Source organism: Montipora capricornis, chromosome 6 (assembly GCF_036669925.1).
Source record: "Montipora capricornis isolate CH-2021 chromosome 6, ASM3666992v2, whole genome shotgun sequence".
NCBI lineage: Eukaryota > Metazoa > Cnidaria > Anthozoa > Scleractinia > Acroporidae > Montipora > Montipora capricornis.
The window spans coordinates 31298347-31316465 of NC_090888.1; the positions used below are offsets into that span (position 1 = coordinate 31298347).

The 18119-nt window shown below is 37.2% G+C and overlaps 2 pseudogenes; both read left to right on the forward strand.

Moving 5' to 3' along the window:
- Positions 1-230: 230 nt before the first annotated feature.
- LOC138053640 (uncharacterized) lies at positions 231-2267 on the forward strand (annotated as a pseudogene).
- A 3915-nt stretch (positions 2268-6182) lies between these two features.
- Positions 6183-12819, forward strand: LOC138053641 (uncharacterized; annotated as a pseudogene).
- The last annotated feature ends 5300 nt before the right edge of the window (positions 12820-18119 follow it).

Here is an 18119-nt window from a genome sequence, read left to right on the forward strand (position 1 = left end):
GTGCCCTGTATGATGAGTTAATAATCAAAAAAAAGTCAGCAGAAGAAATTAGTGCAGCTGATGTTCTAGACAGGATAAAAGGCCATCTCCAACAACAGAGGGATTTCATGAAGGCCGACCGCACACCATCGCTCTTGCTGCAGTATATCGATATGGTAGACATCCTTCGCATGTTCATAAAGGTTGAGCGAACCGGTAATTGGAGACTCCATCTACAAGCTTTGTCAGAGATGCTTCCCTATCTGGCTGCCTCAGGGCACAATCTGTATACTAAAAGTGCCATATTGTACTTGCAATCCATGAACAGCCTTGAGAGTGAACATCCAGATGTATACAGGAAATTTGAAGCTGGGTTCCATGTAGTTAGAAGAAGCAACTGCATGTGGGCAGGACTCTCGACAGATCTTGTGATTGAACAAGTGCTAATGAGAAGCGTTAAGACAAGTGGTGGTCTTACCAGAGGACGTGGGATGACGGAAAGACAGCGACTGACTTGGTTGCTCTCCATGCCTGCCTGTGCCGAGATGAATCGTGTCATGTTGGACCTCACCGGTGTAAGTTACAGCACAGGCGAGCAGAACAAGGATATGACCAGGCAAGCCCGCGACATGAAGGACACCCAGAGTTTGCTTTTTTCTCTAGCAGAAAGAAACCCTTTCACACCTCATCAAGATCTGATCAACATCATGAATGACGTCCATGGTGACAGTTCCGTGAATGTGGAAAATGCTAAGGAGATCGGACAGACCATCTTAGAATCCATGACAGGAAAATCAGCTGTGGAATTCAAGTTCAAAAGAAGTAATCAGGTCATCACACTTAGTACAAAGTAATCTGTTAAAATTGATGGAGAGAAGATCCAGGTGGATCCGCAGCTGTTGTTTCAGCGTCTGATTATTGCCAGTAAATCACTGGATGACATGGAAGCCATGTTCCAGCATGAACTATGTAGCTATCCAACAGCTCTATTTGATTCCTCGTTAATGCTGCTTCAGCCACAAAAGCCAGTACTAGCAGATGCTATCTGGGCCAAGCGGCCTTCCGATCCTGCTGGGCCAACCGGTGAAGTCCAATATGTGTTGGATGGTGGTGCGCTTCTTCATTGGATCCCTTGGCCACGTGGATTTCCTACATATAGGGACATCTGTGATTTGTACTGCAACTACGTGACTCGGAAGTATGGTGAAGCAATTGTTGTCTTTGATGGTTACACTAGCAGTTCCACAAAGGATATGACACAGCAGAGGCGAGCAGGAGGGAAAACAGGGACAACCGTCACATTTTCTGATGATATGAAAGTTACCATGAAGAAAGATCACTTCTTGTCAAATTCAAGCAACAAGCAATCCTTCATCAATATGCTGAGCAGCTATCTGCAGAAGAGAAATTGCCAAACACGTCACTCCCAAGCAGATGCTGATCTCCTCATAGTACAGACATCTGTGGAAAGTGCAAGAAGGATAAACACCGTGCTTGTCGGGGATGACACCGATCTTCTTATCCTATTGTGCTATCACACGGAATTGGATGCATTTGAGTTATTCTTTCAGCCTGAGCCAAAGGCCAATTCGATAAAATGGCGGGTCTGAAACATGAAAGTGCTGAAGCAGAAGCTTGGTCAAGAGGTATGCAGCAACATGTTGTTCATCCATGCAATCCTTGCATGTGATACCACTTCTCGCTTCTATGGTACTGGTAAGGGCGTCTCACTGAAGAAGTTCTTCGCCAGCCAGCATTTTCGAGATCAAGCACAAGTGTTCTACAACACATCTGCCTCCAAGGAGGATGTTGTCGCAGCGGGTGAAAAGGCACTGGTTTGTGTTTACAATGGCAAGTCTGACGAAGGACTGGATTCTCTTCGATACCGACGGTACTGTGAAAAGGTAGCCACCAACACTTCACAAGTTCAGCCACAGAGCTTACCCCCTACATCAGCAGCAGCGAGATATCACAGCCTACATGTGTACTTTCAAGTCCAACAGTGGAAGGGGGTTGGAGAAACCATGTCAGCAGAAGAATGGGGATGGAAGGCCAGTGAAAGATTGCTTCTTCCTATCATGACACACTTACCTCCAGCACCTCAAGCCCTCCTTCAAATTGTGAGATGCAACTGCTCCACAGACTGCAGCAGCCTTAGATGTACCTGCAGAAAACACAACCTAGAGCGTTCAACTGCTTGTGGTCAGTGTAGAGGCTCAGGTTGCACCAACTCTGTCCAGCCGGATGTCTGTGAAAGTGAAGATGATGACGATGATGATGATGTATGATTCATGCATTCTTCCAAATTGACACTGTCTGCTAAGGTGTCTAGATTATAGCTTTACTTTATTTCAATTAAGCCGGTGATGTTTCCATCGTGAAAAGTAAACAAGGAAAGTTGTTTTGTATTTAGTCTTGTTCCCATGCTGATCTTTAAAGGCTTATTTGTAAAATTAGAAACGTACTAGGGAAAAGGATTATAATTCGTGATTCATTTGTCCTGCCCAGTTGAATTAGAACTTGTGAGGATGTCTGGATCATTATCTTTCTTGTTTGAATGACATTAGTAAATTTGCGATAAAAGAAATACATTTAAGAGTAGGTTATTGTATGTAGCCTCGTTTTCATGCTGTACCAATAGAGGTGTGATGTATAAGTAAGAAATTAAGTCACTTCCCCTTCGTAGATTTTTCTAGACTTTTGATATGTTGATCGGGACACTTTTCTGATATGGATAGTGAAGAAATAAATTCTGTTGCAATTTGTGATGGGTCTTATCAATATATTGACTGGACTATATGGATGCATTTCTCTCGAGTATTATTACCCCTGATTTTGAGTATTTTTACTCATTGCAGAGTCAGGTGAACTCAAACCCCCGAGTATTTTCACCCCAGACTTTGAGTATTTGTACTCATTGCAGAGTCAATTGAACTCAAACCCCTGAGTACAGTTTACTCAGCAACACTGCTTAAGATTACTCACTATAGATACTCAGTATGGATGCAATGATTTTTTAGTTAAATTTACTCAGCTTTTTTTGCTGTGAAGTGTTGTTCCTGTACAGAAAATAGGAGTGTCTTTGTCAAAGACAATGTCTTTAGCGTAATGCGTTTTAGGTGCAGGCAGATGGACCATCTGGCCTTCAAGCATAAGAAGGAAATCATGCCACTAAATAATTTGTTGCGACCAGCGAAAATCATTTAAGAAAATGCATTCAGCTTCTTCCGCTCCCACCCAAGCAAATGAGGTGCAAGCCGGATTGCAAAATGTTTTGTAGACACTTGTAAGAGGGTTCAGCAGAAAAGTCTTCCCTGAATTTGCTGGGCCACAAATCATTACATTTCGAAATTTGCTACGGCTCTTCTGAAGTAGATCCTTTATGGCTGTAGTAAAACTTTCTTTCCGAATACCATTTTGCTCGAGTACCTCCGTAGCACAAGTCAGCCACTGTCCATTACAGCCTGCTGCACATTCTCCTTGTGATGCTTCTTCCAGAATTTCAATACGAGATTTTTTAGCACGATCTAGTTTTTCTTGCGCTGTATTCATTTCCCAGGCAGTTGTTAAGACCTCAGCTACAACACGGGGACCTCGGTTAACAATAAACTCTGCAATGTCATATTTTCCTTGAGATTTCTGTTAATTGGCATAAGCCAACAGTTCAGTTCTAGTTTTTATGCCCTTTCTAATGATTATTTCGGATAAATCAAATGAAGACATGCGCTTTTTCCGTTTTTTGCCTTTGAAAGCCCTGCTGTCGTTGGAGGCGATCTGGTAGTCTTCAGAATTACTTTTTGGATCAGTGTTTGAATCATTATCGCTCTCGCTAGAACTTTTCTTCCTAGAACTTGATGCAGTATCTGTTTTAGGCGCTTTTAAATCTGATAAATCCGGATGATTGTCACTTTCCAAGAAATTGCTATCTTTCTTAGTGGTGTATTTCCACGCGCTGTAATAATTGTAATGTAAGTTTGAAAAATGAACTGAAATGCCGTACTCTGAAGTTTAATAGCCATGTGGTAGTGGAAACCCGTGGTATGGTGAGCTTCCTTGCAACAAACCCAGTGCTCAACAATATAAGTGTGCTGTTAAAAGAGCGCACAATAGCTTGCGCGAAAGATTCTCTTGTGGGAAACCTCTTCGAATCAGCCTGTCTGTAGATGATCAAATACACTTGTCGCACAGCTCTCGCATTCAGATTAGGCATTGAGGGGGGCACTGCACTAGCTTCTACTTTCTTATTGGTCATATTTTCTGTATCAGTAGATTCTGAATCAGTGCTGTCATATCCTTGAAGAAATTCCATTTCAAAGAAGCGTGCACTGCGTAGAGTTTACCTTTACCCGACACGTCCCTTACAAAACGTCCTACTAAGCCTTAGAAATCCCTTCGCGGAAAGCAGACTAACAAGAAAGTAATCGTAAAAATGTTCCTTCACGAAAACGTACCTTTCTCTGACAATGTTTGCTAACACCTTATTTTTCGGAAAGTGGGTGTTCCCTTTTAATGGCACGCGATGACAATTCTAAAGTAGCGGTGATCTTTGTTTCACATATGTAAACACCTAATTTCGTACATATTACGCAAGCTTTAGATGTCATGTATCAACCGAAATATATTTGTTTGCCACAAATTATTTACACATGGGTTCGAACATGTTTCTAGCAAACCATAAAAAGCGACACGACGGTGATCGCAGCGTTATATTTACCAAATGACATGTGTTTTCCACCTAACTCACAGAAAGCACAAAAATAGCCTCCGATTACATCGTACCGGAAACTCCCCAAATTCCACTTTATCGCTGGCCATTTTCCATTCACGAGATATCGCATAATAATCCTTTTTTTTTTTCGAAATCCCATACTAAATGCCAAACACCAACTCCTTCCCGCCCCAATATACAAAGTGACCGGATAGCAATACAATGACAAGCAACTCAGACAACAAGTTGCAAAAATGGTGAGACACTCCCGTTAAAAAACATCTTTTCTACCTTTCCATTCCCACCAAATCTAGAATTTAATCATTTCCCACCTCCCCGCTCCCTCTCCCTCTTTCAATGTTGACCGTTCAAGTTTTCCACATGATTTAGTATTGCTAGCAAAGGGGGGAAGGGGATCGCAGTGTGGGAGAGATGGGGGAAGCTACTAACGCATCAAGAAGGCAGTGTCTCCACTATTTTTGCAACTTGTTGTAGCAAGCTCAATAATCGGCCAGCGAGCCCAAAGAGTAATCGGCCACAGTGCCAAATTCGGCCAGCGTGCCAAATCCAGACAACTCCAGCGGGCATAAAGCAATCAAAGAAACTGAGAAACCTCTTTAAGCTGAATTGAATCTAAGCAAAGCAAAAGCAAACGACAACTGTAGCAAACTACCCGCCAACGAGCCAAGTTTGTCACCGCCAGCAAGCAAAAAGCAAGCAAAGCAACTGAGATTTAACTTAACTTAAGCTTAAGTTAATCAAATTCAAAGCAAAACTAACGTTTCAAGCGACGAGCGAGCAAGCTACAATAAACAGAGTGCTTTGTAAATTAACTGTCAGCTTCATCAATTCATTCCTGTGTTGTCGAGCGTATCAAATGTTTTTTGAACCCACTGGTGCAAACTAAAGTACAAAGTACACGTAGAGCTATAAAATGCACAAAGTTTGGAAAATGATCAGTCTATTGCTTATGTTGTTACTCTTTCCCAATCTTACTACCCACAATGATCTATTAAAATTAGGGAGTGTGTGCCAAAATTGCAGCATCATCATTTTTAGATTTAGGGGGAAAAACTTGTCAAGGCGAATAGCTTATCCTTCGAATGGTAGCTTCAATTCTTTAATTATTTCAAACAAAGAAGCACACATTGTTTTTGGGAACATAAATTCAGAAGCTACTAAAGTCTTGGAAGAAAAACACAATGCAATATGTGATAGCACTGATAGTATTTGTACATACTTACATGAAGGGTCAAATGTGAGAGATCACTTTCGTAATTATTGTTTGACCAATGTAGGGAAATTTTCTTGTGCAATTGATTACTTTCTTGAGCTGTGTTATTTTGTTTTTTGCGATCATCTTGAAAACGTTACATGCAATCATTTTTTTCAAGTTATCTACAGGTGTATGACTCTTGCAATCAAAGGTGCTGTTGAGGTTGTACGAGAGCCTGTATGGTCACTAACCAGAGGTCGCTGTACATCATTTTCTGCAATGACTGCAAATGCTGTTTTTAGTGATATATTTACCATGCAAACATTTGGAGATTTAACAAATGATCTGAAATCATTATTTCTTATTGAACTATGTAATCTGACTTGTTCTACCCTATGCAACAATCAAATAGTGAAAACTACAAGCACCACTGTGTTGTATATTACTTGCCCAAATATTTTGCCCACTGAGTTTGAAAACTGTGTTTCAGAAGCTGCTCTGCCTAATAGCAGACCCCTTTTTTGTGATTCATGTCAAAGGCATTCTGGTGATATTTCAGCTTTGCAACATTTTGTTACCATAAAAATATTTTTACTTATTGAATTATCATTAACTTCTTTTCGTCAAACTGTTCTACGAACAAGTATGGAAGTCTTAGGTAATTTTTACTTATTAAAAGCTGTTGAGCGTTGTTCCAGCCACCATTTCACCATTGCCATAAACAGTGGCTTTTATTGGTTGTATTATGATGACGTGTACTGCAGTTCAACAATATGCTACATTTCAAGATGTTTTGGATACTAATGCCTATGGATGGTATTTTGCTGTCTTTGAAACTTCTCTCATGCCATCTGTTGATAATAATATACATCAAGGCAATGATTCATCTACATTAATGCCAGAGCATTCTTTTTCAAAATTAGAGGATAAAGAATACCAAGCCTCTGATGATTTGAAGAAAGAAATTCACATACCCAAAACACGACAGAGACTAGAAATAAGTACTAACCAATTGATAGATGGAGAAAGAAAGCTTAACTTTAATGTTGTAAATGCACATATGAAGAATTAAAAAACTGCTAAAAAAGCTAAGGAGACAGAGAGTGAAAAACTTTTAAGACAAGAAAAACAAAAACAATACATGAGGAGGTACAGAAAGAGAATAAAAGATAATGAGACAGAGGATGGGAAACAAGCACCATTGAAAAAACAAAATGTTCAAATTAGGAAGTGCAGGCAGAAAAAGCGAGACAATAAATGTCATGAACTTGAACCAGTAACAACATTTCCAAACGGGCATATACTAGATAAACCAGTGCATAATGTTGACAAACTAACATATTTATCTCAATTTGAGAGTATAAAGAGTGGACCAATTCATGTACAGAAATGGGCTATCAAAAGCAGGCAAGACTTTCATAATTCACTTAAATTCAAAATTTATATTTGTGAAGTTTGCCATGAGGCATGGCCATTATCATCAAAAGGTAAAAAAAAATTTCCTTATATCTGCTCAAGATGTTCATGTGACAAGAATGGAGTGAAACAATTTTCATCTCAGAATGGAATGACACCTTCACAAGTGCCAAATGAATTGCAAGGTTTAACACAATTAGAGGAAATGTTAATAGCACATGTTTTCCCAGTGATTTCTGTTTATACAAAACCAGGTGGACAAAAAGCATATAAAGGCCATTGTATCAACTTTTCTCAAGATATCCAGGGACTAGCAAACTCATTGCCAAGATACCCTAGTGAACTGCCAGTAATTCTTGTATCAGTCAAGGGCAAGGATAATTCTTAAAAAGACCTCACTGTGAGACGTGAAAAGGTCAGCTGTGCTCTGCACTGGTTAGTTCAACATAACCCTGTGTTTAAGAATATTACTATTGATTATGAGTTGTTGGCTTTGTTACCTTCTGATGGCATTCCAACTGAGCTGCATAAGATCGATTGTACTGAGAAGAGTGAAGATAATGAAATTGATCCAGACAGAGGACCTCTTGATGAAATACCATTCAATGAAGACACTGAACTGAGTAGTAGAATTCTTAACCCTGTACAGCTTACCCTTGCGAAATGAATTCCCAAAAAACTTGGAATTCCTAGGAATTCCCAACAATTCCAAGTCATGCAAATTAGGAAAACTTCATAATCTGGGAATTTTTGAGAATTTCTGAGATTGGATAACTGTACTGCTGGAAATTACTGGGAATTCCTAGGAATTCCCAACAATTCCAAGACAGAAGTAGACAACAAGGGGAATTTTTAAGATGTTTTGAGAAAGGTCAATAATAGACCACTGGGAAATATTGCGAATTATTGAGAATTCTAAAGTAAAGAGATACAAAGGGTGGATGGACTTCAATAAGAAATTTACCATGACTTCAATCACATTCTGTACTTCTAACTTAGCCAAGTTTATTATCTACACAGTGGAATGTCACATTAAGTTCTTAAACAACAACAAAAATAATTAATGGTCCTTACTCTCTAACCAATTAAAATATTTAAATGAAGAGACCAATATGAAAATCATGGGAAGAAAATTTAGTTCCTTGTCAACACTTCTCTATTTTCACCAAATTTGATTATTCAACACAAAACACCTTCAAATAATTGGGCTAAAATAGACAGCCTCTGGAGGAAATACACCTTCAGGACTCTTGTTAAATGCATTCCCAAATTATACACTGTCCCATTAGTCCCAATAACATTTACCTTCTACCTTTGCCTCTGGGTTCGAACGCATTGACAGCAGCTTTGAAACTGCAGATTTGATTGGTTCAGTGCTTCGAAATCTGCATACTTCAGATGCAGACACCGCTATAATATTACGCAGTGACAACCTGGTGGACAGAACCGGAGTGTCGATGTTTCCTCGACAACGTTCGATGACAAATCAAACATTTAAAGCGGGTTCCATTTCATGAGTGAGCTTTTCATAATGTCTGTTGTCGTCAATATATCCGACTGAATTTGGATCCATGGAATATAATCTAAATCGGCGAAGTTATGCGATCTTCGTGTGACTGTTCTTGCTTGTTTCTGCAATAATCCAGCAGATTCTCCTTTAATGTTGCATATATGAAGCATCTACCGTTTGAGCCAATGACCTCGTGTTCGAAACAAAGAAGCCTTTCTCATTTGCTTTTGGCACCCTTACTTGAATACCGTGGATCGATTTTTGTGGCTTTTACAATGAGTTAAGATGGTTTTTATTGTTGTTCAATGGGAGAACGAGGATACTGTCAGTGCGGTGAATGAGAAGCAAGTTGTTGGCAATGGCGAGAAGGCACTCACGTGGAAATATCAACCGGTTCAAACAAACGAAGGCTCGCCATTTACAAAGCAACAATTCTTAAAGTTTTTGGTAAGTATGTTTCATAATGTGAAAAATATCCGTGTTTGTTAATGGTGAAAGTATTAACTATAACTCATTATTGTTAAAGTCAGGCGATTGTTGTTAAAAAGCATGGCATTCAGCGCTGCATTCAGTGCGCGTTCACAGGCGGTTATTTCATGCTGCGTGTCCATTGTCTGCTTTCTTTCACCTTCCACTTGTGATTTTGATCATTGAAAGACTTGTAATAACTTGTATCATTTCCTTTCTTGAAAGCAAAGTTATTTCCTGCTAGATCCTAGGACTTAAAAGGCCGGTTATTTGACCAAAGTCTATATGGTGCACCAGGTTTTCCACAAATCATTTTTATGACCTCCATAGCTTTCTTGGAATTTACTTACATACCTTTCACCCTTTCCAATTCGGCCCGTTCATGATCGTCCCATGCATTTCACAGGCCAGTCACTAGTCACAATGCTACTGATAAATTAACGAGCTGAGCAAATCATCTAGCCCGAAGCACTAATCAAAATGCTATTTGAATTTGAGGAAAATCAATGTGTGCCTGATTTAGCTAAAAAATAACAAAGATATCAATTACATCACCTATTGTAATTACGTGCAGCTGCTCAAAGAAAGATTTGTTATGCCCACTTGGGTGGCTGACATTGGAATAACAAAGAGGGTGATTTCAAACATATATCTTTCCTATACATTGTATGACATGTGTAACATGTGATTTCTTTGCTACTTGTACTTGATTATTGCTTCCTTAAAGTTTCTTTCCCCACAAAAACAGGTTAGCAAGATGTTTATTACTTATTATATTTGCTTCACATGGTTCACACTTTGACTTGTGCACTTACAGATAACTACATCAGTTGATAAGATTAAATTTTTGGTAATAATAAAAACCTAAATTAACATTTTTCTTTCAGATCCGGTTGCTTCAGATGGTGAGAAACACAACAAAGCCCCTTGAGGGATTGAAAGTATTACTTTTTCACCTCTTCACTCCAGATGAAGTGAGACAGTCATCCCTAAAGGGGTGAACATCCTCTATTTTATGGACATTGAAAACAGCAATAACAGAGTTGCAAGTTTCTAATGAACATTCAATGAACGCGAGACAAATCATCTGTGTAGCTAAGATATTCGTTATAACTTCTCGAACTTGCGTTGTTTGCCCCCTCAGAAGTGTGTAGCTAATTTGCATGATATGGCGGCCATTGTGAATAAGATCTATTCAAAGGTGATATTTAGATTAGCTCTTGGAAAATATGAAGAAATTCCTTGACATGTTTTTCTTCACATAATGTACTTTTTGGAGCTTTTTAAATGTTTTGTCTTCATGTTGAACCCAGAATGAAAAAAAAAAAGTGAAATTACTGATCTTTTGGCCTCGACTAGGACACAAAATATCAAGAGACCAAAAGGATAATAAGACATGTAGGTTGTTAATATGAATCTTGAACTTACAGTAAATTAGGTCCAATTTTTGTTTCTGAAGGCCAACATTTTCTCCTCCAGTTACAGTTGTAAGAAAATTTCATAATGTTTCTGATCACGTTTATTGAAGATAACTTTTATATTCTAATTATTTATCGGGAAAGAGTTGATTATATAAATGGAAATTTGTACTAAAATACAACTACATGTATGCAAAATTGATTCATAGATCTTATTTAATTGTATTATGTTGGTATAACAGTACCCATTTAATGAAAGTGCAATTTAATAAACATTACTTTTTGATTAAAATTTAATGATTTCAGAAGAATTATTGTTGTTATTTTATATTCCTGTGTAGTAGCAAATCTAATGTGAGCTCTACAAGATTATTATAAAATTCACACCTTTGTTCCTAGGAATTCTTAAGAATTCTTAGGATTTTTTCCTAGGATTTTCTAGGAATTCCTAGCTTTAATTTGCAAGGGTAAAATAAATAAAGGCACAGAAGAAACTAATTACAGATGAGTTATTACAAAACCACAAAGTCAATTGGCCTCATAGGAATTCAAGCCCTCTAAATGAGTTTAAAATTGAATATTTAGCTACTATGGCATTTCCTGCATTGTTTCCAGATAGTAAAGGAGATCCTACTAACAGTGCTACAATGCGTCATGTAACCCTCGGAGATAAAATAAAACATTTGATTAAATTTGCTGAATATAATAATGGTAAATGGACATATAGGTTTGCAAGTCACCCACAGTTTGCTTATTGGGCATTTAATATGATTCAAAGGCACAGACTCCTTAGTCAGGGAAACATTTTTTTAAAGCAAAACCCTGGTGATGCTAAGTTAACTGTAGGAAAACTTCAACAGATGCTTCAATCAAATACATATTCCACTTTAATGGCTAAGCTTATGCATTATGCTAAAAATGTCACTGGTAGCAATAGCTATTGGCACAAAGCTAAAGAGGATTTGAGGGCTACCATTGCTCAAGAAGGACCTCCTAGAATTTTTTTCTTTTTATCATGTGCTGAACACCATTGGCCTGAATTTCATGAACTTTTTTCTGACCCTCACTCTGAGCACATTCAACCAGCAATCAGGCAGCAAAATGTTCTTGAAAATCCATATATTTTGGATTGGTTTTTTACTGAGCGAACAGATCGTTTTGTGAAGTTTTGGTTAAAAGAGTCGTTAGGGGCTTCTGGGCATTGGCACAGATATGAGTACGCAGTTCAGAGAGGTTCAATTCATTGTTATGGAGTCGCTAAATTGAATAACGATCCACGACTTTGCGAACTAACTAAAATTGCATCACAAGGTTTTTTAGCATCAAAGTATATTTGTCAGCAGAAGAAATATTAGAACTAGAGAGTAAGAAAAATCAGGGTATACGAGCTGAGTCTGTTGTTTATCAGTATGTTGACTTTATTGTAACAACTTGGAATCCATGTTATCCAGAAGAAGGGTGGTCCAAACCAGATTCTCATCCATGTCAAACACCCTATCTGTCCTTGAACGACAAACAAAAAGAAGAAGACTATGTGAATTTATTGAATTCTGTTGAGAGGCATACAATGTGTAGTACTAAGTATTGTCTAAGAGAAAGTAACAAATGAATTAAGCTGCAGATTCAAATTTCCTTTTGAAAACTGACAAGAATATATTTTGAAGCAATGAACTCTAAATCAGGCCAAACAAAATACAGAGCAACTATTGTTACTAAGCGAAATGATTCAAGATTAAACCGTCACCAACCACTGCAACTCCAAGGATGAAGAGCAAATTGTGATATTCAAATCATTGTAGGTTATCAAGCATGTTTGGAATATCTTGTAAAGTACACATCAAAAGGAGAGAAAGCTTCTTCAGTTCTAAATAATGCATTCACCAATGTTATTAGTAAAATATCAGATACAAGTGACATTCATAACATTTTAAAGCAAATTATGATTAAAAGTGTAGGACAAAGAGACTATTCAATCTAAGAAGTTATGCATCATTTACTTTCGCTCAAATGTGTAAGTGCAACACATGAAGAGGTAAACGCATCTCTTGATGGTTCACGGAGACTACAGGTGTCAAGAAATGTGAAAGACAACAACTTCCTTTAAAGCTAGCATGGGCAATGACTATTCACAAGAGCCAAGGCCTAACTCTCAAAAAAAGCATGGGTAGATCTCGGCCCTTCAGAGAATTCACCTCGTATGACATACGTTACTCTTAGTAGAGTAAAAAAACTCCAAGATCTCGTAATCGACCCAATGACATTTGAAAGGCTACAAGCTTACAAAAAATCAACATTTTTGAAATATAGATTGTTAGAGGAAAATAGACTTGATTCTTTATCTAAAAATACTTCTAAAATGCACATCTTGAATAAGTTTGACTTTATCCAGTAAAGCATGTTCTGCAAAAGCTAAAGCAAAACATCCAAAGACAAATGATTGCATTGCCCCTTTTTTCTTCATTTGAGTTAATGCATTCAGTTAATAAAACATTCTTTGTTGCAGACAATGGCAAGCAAAAGGAATTATTATAAGTATTGCAATTTTATCTAATAAGTATTCATGCCCCTAAGTGGTCTACGCCTTCACAGGGACAACTGGTGTCCCTGTATTTGTAGCAACCCTAGCCCCTTGGCCCCTGACTTCTGTATCTGTGAAAGGTAAAGGCCATTTTGTTGTTTTTTTTTCTCTGTAATAATGAGGGCTTATGCCGACTCCCTAATAATTCAAGCCTTACCTGCAATGTGTAATTTCCTTGAAATATCCAAAACCACAAGATTATTTATCATCATCAAAGCAATTGAACGTAATCCTCTCACTCATATTCTACCCATCTTTGTTTATTTGCAGCGAACGAGCACAGGTTTATTCACAACCTCAGTCCGATTAAGAAGTCCCTTAAAACAAAGCATCAGTGGTACGACTTTCAGCTTCAGACATCACCCACTAAAAAGAAACGTTTGCTAGGCTTTAATCTTCATGCCCACGATTCCTTGAGACATTTCGAGGATACAAAGAGCCCAGTACAGCTCAAGAACATTGTTGTAAAAGAAAATAACGACTGCATTTTCAACCAACAGTCAGCAGTACATAAGGCAGGCTTATCGGATGTGTCATTTAGTTACATCGACCAACCAAAGCTTGAAAGCACGGCAGAATCAAGTGCTGCCACGTCAGTTACTGTGTCTGAAGTAAAAAATTTACACCCAAAGAGAAAGTAAATATTAGTGGTTCCCTCACTATGGGAAAAGAAGATCTTAAGGCTGTTGTTCTCAGATCCACTGGGGCAACAACCCATGTGAAAGAAGATTGCGTCTTAGAGGACAAAACTGGCTCATACATGATTCACATATGGGAACCACTTGTCCATACTTTAACAACTGGTAACTCCTACTCCTTCACCAACCTCACGGTCAGGAATTTCCAATTTCCAATTTCCAAAGCAAATAGTTTGTGCATGTCCTTTGCCAACTGTTCGAATACGAAGGACATAATATAATCGAAATATTTTGTTACTGTTTATGCTCACATGTTAGAGATTTGACTAAACTATACAACAAGCCTCACAACGAAATCCATGTCAGTTTTTGTGTAAAGCCTCAAATAACGTTTTTGTCAATGAAATGTAGAATTCTATTGTTACTGTTTATAGCTTAAAAGATAAAAAGTTATCGTTGGGTTCATTTTTGTTCTATATTCTTTTGTTGAAACGGTAATACCGCGATGATTTAAAACCCAAACCTTCTTTCCATTTTGGCATTTCTCCGCTGTCGATCGAAATGTTCACATCACAATTTCAGACATTGAAGTTGTCTTGAATACTTGACTACAAAAACATGCCGTGCACAAAACATCACTCTGTGTTTTAAAATTACAAATTAGTATTTGTTATGAATGGTTCCTCGTTGGCGCTTAGTGAGAGCTACATCTAGTCTAAATTTTGCATCATTAAGAAAAAGGGTAAGCTTAATTCATTTGATTTCGTACATTTCATAATTCCACTGGATATGCTTTAGGTATAAAGTAGGGCCTATATGCCAAATCTTTTAAATTGTTGCTCAAAAAGCAGTACCTTTATCATCAGATTCATGAGTCTGGGAATCCGCTTTTTTCACCAATCCCATAATTCATTATATTTTGGGGGGTATTTGCATTAAAACAATAGTTATTCAGTGCACTAACAGTCCCAAGAGTAAATAAATTGAATTGTTTCTATCTAAATATGCCCCCAAAACGTATTGCATTATGGAATGGTGAAAATAGTCAATAGCTAATAAACATGTTACAAATGAACACAACAAAAGACCAATTTCAACTTCATAATCTCCTAATGTTGTTTTTTATCCTCTTGGTAGAAATCCTAACAACAACCCTAAAAATGTTACTTGGGATAATGTTACAAAATTAAATTTGGAATAATTTGTTTCCACCTTTGACCTTGACTATATCACTTAAGGATAATACATTGGGAATTACTGGTATTGCATTGGGTTTGCCTGATTGTCCAAAATTCATACGCAATACCATTCTGTGACATAAATGTACTCTCGCATCAAATCCAGTGTTGTCAAGTGTTATGTAAGTAATTTACAAACTTTTACTGCTGCAACTTCTTATGCATATTTTCTGGTACACATGTTTTCTCCCAACAGAAAAGCAAGATGAGCCTGCAAAGGGAAAAAATGTCTTTTATATCTATATAATCAGTAACATCCTTTTGTTACTGATTATAGATATAAGAGGCTTATAATTTTAATGTATTATAATTTATATTTTAACTGATATTAATTAAAGTGTTAAAGGACGCTCGAAATAGTTTCTCCTTTGTTCAGTGACAGTCCCAAGAGTAAATAAATTGAATTGTTTCTATGTAAATATCCCCCCAAAATTGCATTGCATTGCATTATGGAATGGTGAAAATAGTCAATAGCCAATAAACATGTTACAAATAAACACAACAAAAGAGCAGCTTTTCTTGCAATAAAATTGGCTTATATTTTTTTAAAATAAGGCACTAATGCAGCCGTTGATGGAGCTTCACAATTTTCTTTCTTTTTCTACCACGCCTAATCCAGTTAATAAGTGATTGACAATGATGAAAACATCAAGTTTAATATTAACATTTATGACACGAATAACGTAATCCAAAGCATTGTTTTCTGAGCTGTTCGCATGATATCGCAAAGATTCGTGACAAACATCCAGTGACAAAACTACTAGTAAACTGCAGTGACCCTTTCATTCTGTGAAAAAAAGAGGACAAAATTTCACCGCTTTCAGTCACAGAGACACATTCTTTGAAAACTATCACACATTTTTAAAGAAAGGCAACTTGAGCAACGAAATTTGATATTAATGGATGAGAATTTGCCAGCAAGCGACGGAAACATTGCTTAATACAACTATTTGATAATCTTTGAAGCAAAGTACCAGGTCCTCATTATGTAGTGGTACTTTGTTTAAATTTTTCAAGAAATAATGGTTGACTATTCAAACAGCAGAGTTGGTTATTTAATAGTTTTAGCACTTGTTGTATAAAACGTTATATAGCCTAACTTGCATGCAATATAACTTTATGGCCCGCTATCCAGGTCATCAACACTGTCAAGATGTCACCCGGAAATTGATGATTAAACCTTAACTGAGCAGTCGGAGGAGTAATTACTCTACTACGAAGCTCTTTGTTAATAGTCTTAGACACAACAGACTTTATTTGAACTATTTCGCTATTTAAAATCAGTTTGCACTGATCCTGTATAACAAATGGTTCGTTGCAAATACCGCAAGCAGACGTTTTGAGTTTTTCACGGAATGGCGTCGATCACAGACATAAGCCTAAAAGCTTCCAGTGGTGAGATATTAAGCTCTCTTAACTTACTTTTGATAATAAAATCATTATTTTCATCTAGTAAGTCCCCAAGTCTTGCAACGTTTTGAAATAAAAGGATTTTCCATCAATGCAAATTAAATAATGTTTGAAACTGATTCGACCGTGTGAGGTATTTGAATGGAATCATAATTTGCTGCTGAACACTTAGCAAAGCAAATCAAACATTCTTCATAGAATGTTGGTAACCTTATAGGCAGTTTTTTAATGTCAAAATTACAACATAAAATCATTTTACCTCCAACTGGCTGTAAGTAATTTAATAAAATAGTTTTCCAACTGGCTGCCTGATCATTTGCGAGTTTCTTGCAACAAAGTATTTTCTGAGTTTCAATTATAGTTTCCAAGTGCGGCGCTTTGAGTCCCCCATTTTCGATATCATTTATAATCGCAGAACGCTTAACTTTATCTTTACCTTTCCAGATAAAATCATAAATTATCGTATTCGAATTCTTCAAAAATTCCTTGTCAAAGCATAACAAGCTGGCTCGATAGAGAAAAATTGGGATAATGAATGTTTTGACAATTTGGATTCTGCTAATAATGGTGAGGTCTCGCCATCTCCAAATTCGTAGCTTTTGTTTCATAGCGTTAATTAGTTCCTCAAAATTCACCTTTTTTTTTAAACCGTTTATCGTATGTAAAATGCTCTCCAAGTATCTTAACGGATTTTTTAAACACAGTATCGCTCTGGGACTTGATACAATTTAATGCTGTAGTTTGGGCACAATTACCTAGTAACAACAAATGCTGGTTTTTCACTTGAGTGAAACAGGTTTTCTTGATACACACTCATATTTCCTACCAGCCAATCAAAAGGCTTGTCTGACAATATACATAACCAATCAAATTTTGTGCAAAGTCACAGCCGTGTTTCCATACTCTCATACTATCCTAATTATTTAAAAAAATTCATATTTCCTAGAAAATGCCCCAAGTTGAAGAAAGAAAATGGGCTGCGTTTATTATTGAGTTCTATGACCATGCACTCAGGGAAATTTAATCACATAAGAGTTCTTAAGTGGTGATGACATAGAAACTAAATTTTTGCAATTATGGGCTTTGTTGGGATACGTCTGAAAGATCTGGTTCCCAAAAATTAGCATCATGGGGCAAATTGTCTCGCAGACACTAGTCCTGTCTTGCTCTGATATTTGACTCCATACAAATCCTTCTAAATTTGACTTGGTTCGTGTCATGAACTTAGTGACATTTAGAAGTACCAGCTTGCTCTGATGACTCTGTACAAATCCTTTTAAATTTGACTTGGTTCCTGACATGACCTGAATGAAATTTAGAAGTTACTAGCTTGTATGGAGTCATCAGAGAATAACTGGGCTAATACCTCAGACCTTTCCCCGTGAAATAATAATTTTTTGTGAGCAGGCCTCGTGGATTTGTCTAGACTCTTATCGACAATGGGAAATTAGCAAATCAGATTGGGAGATTGCAAGCAATTGTGGTAAAACAATATGTAGTTACTTAAAACATAGCTAGAAATTTCTCAAATGTGATTTTA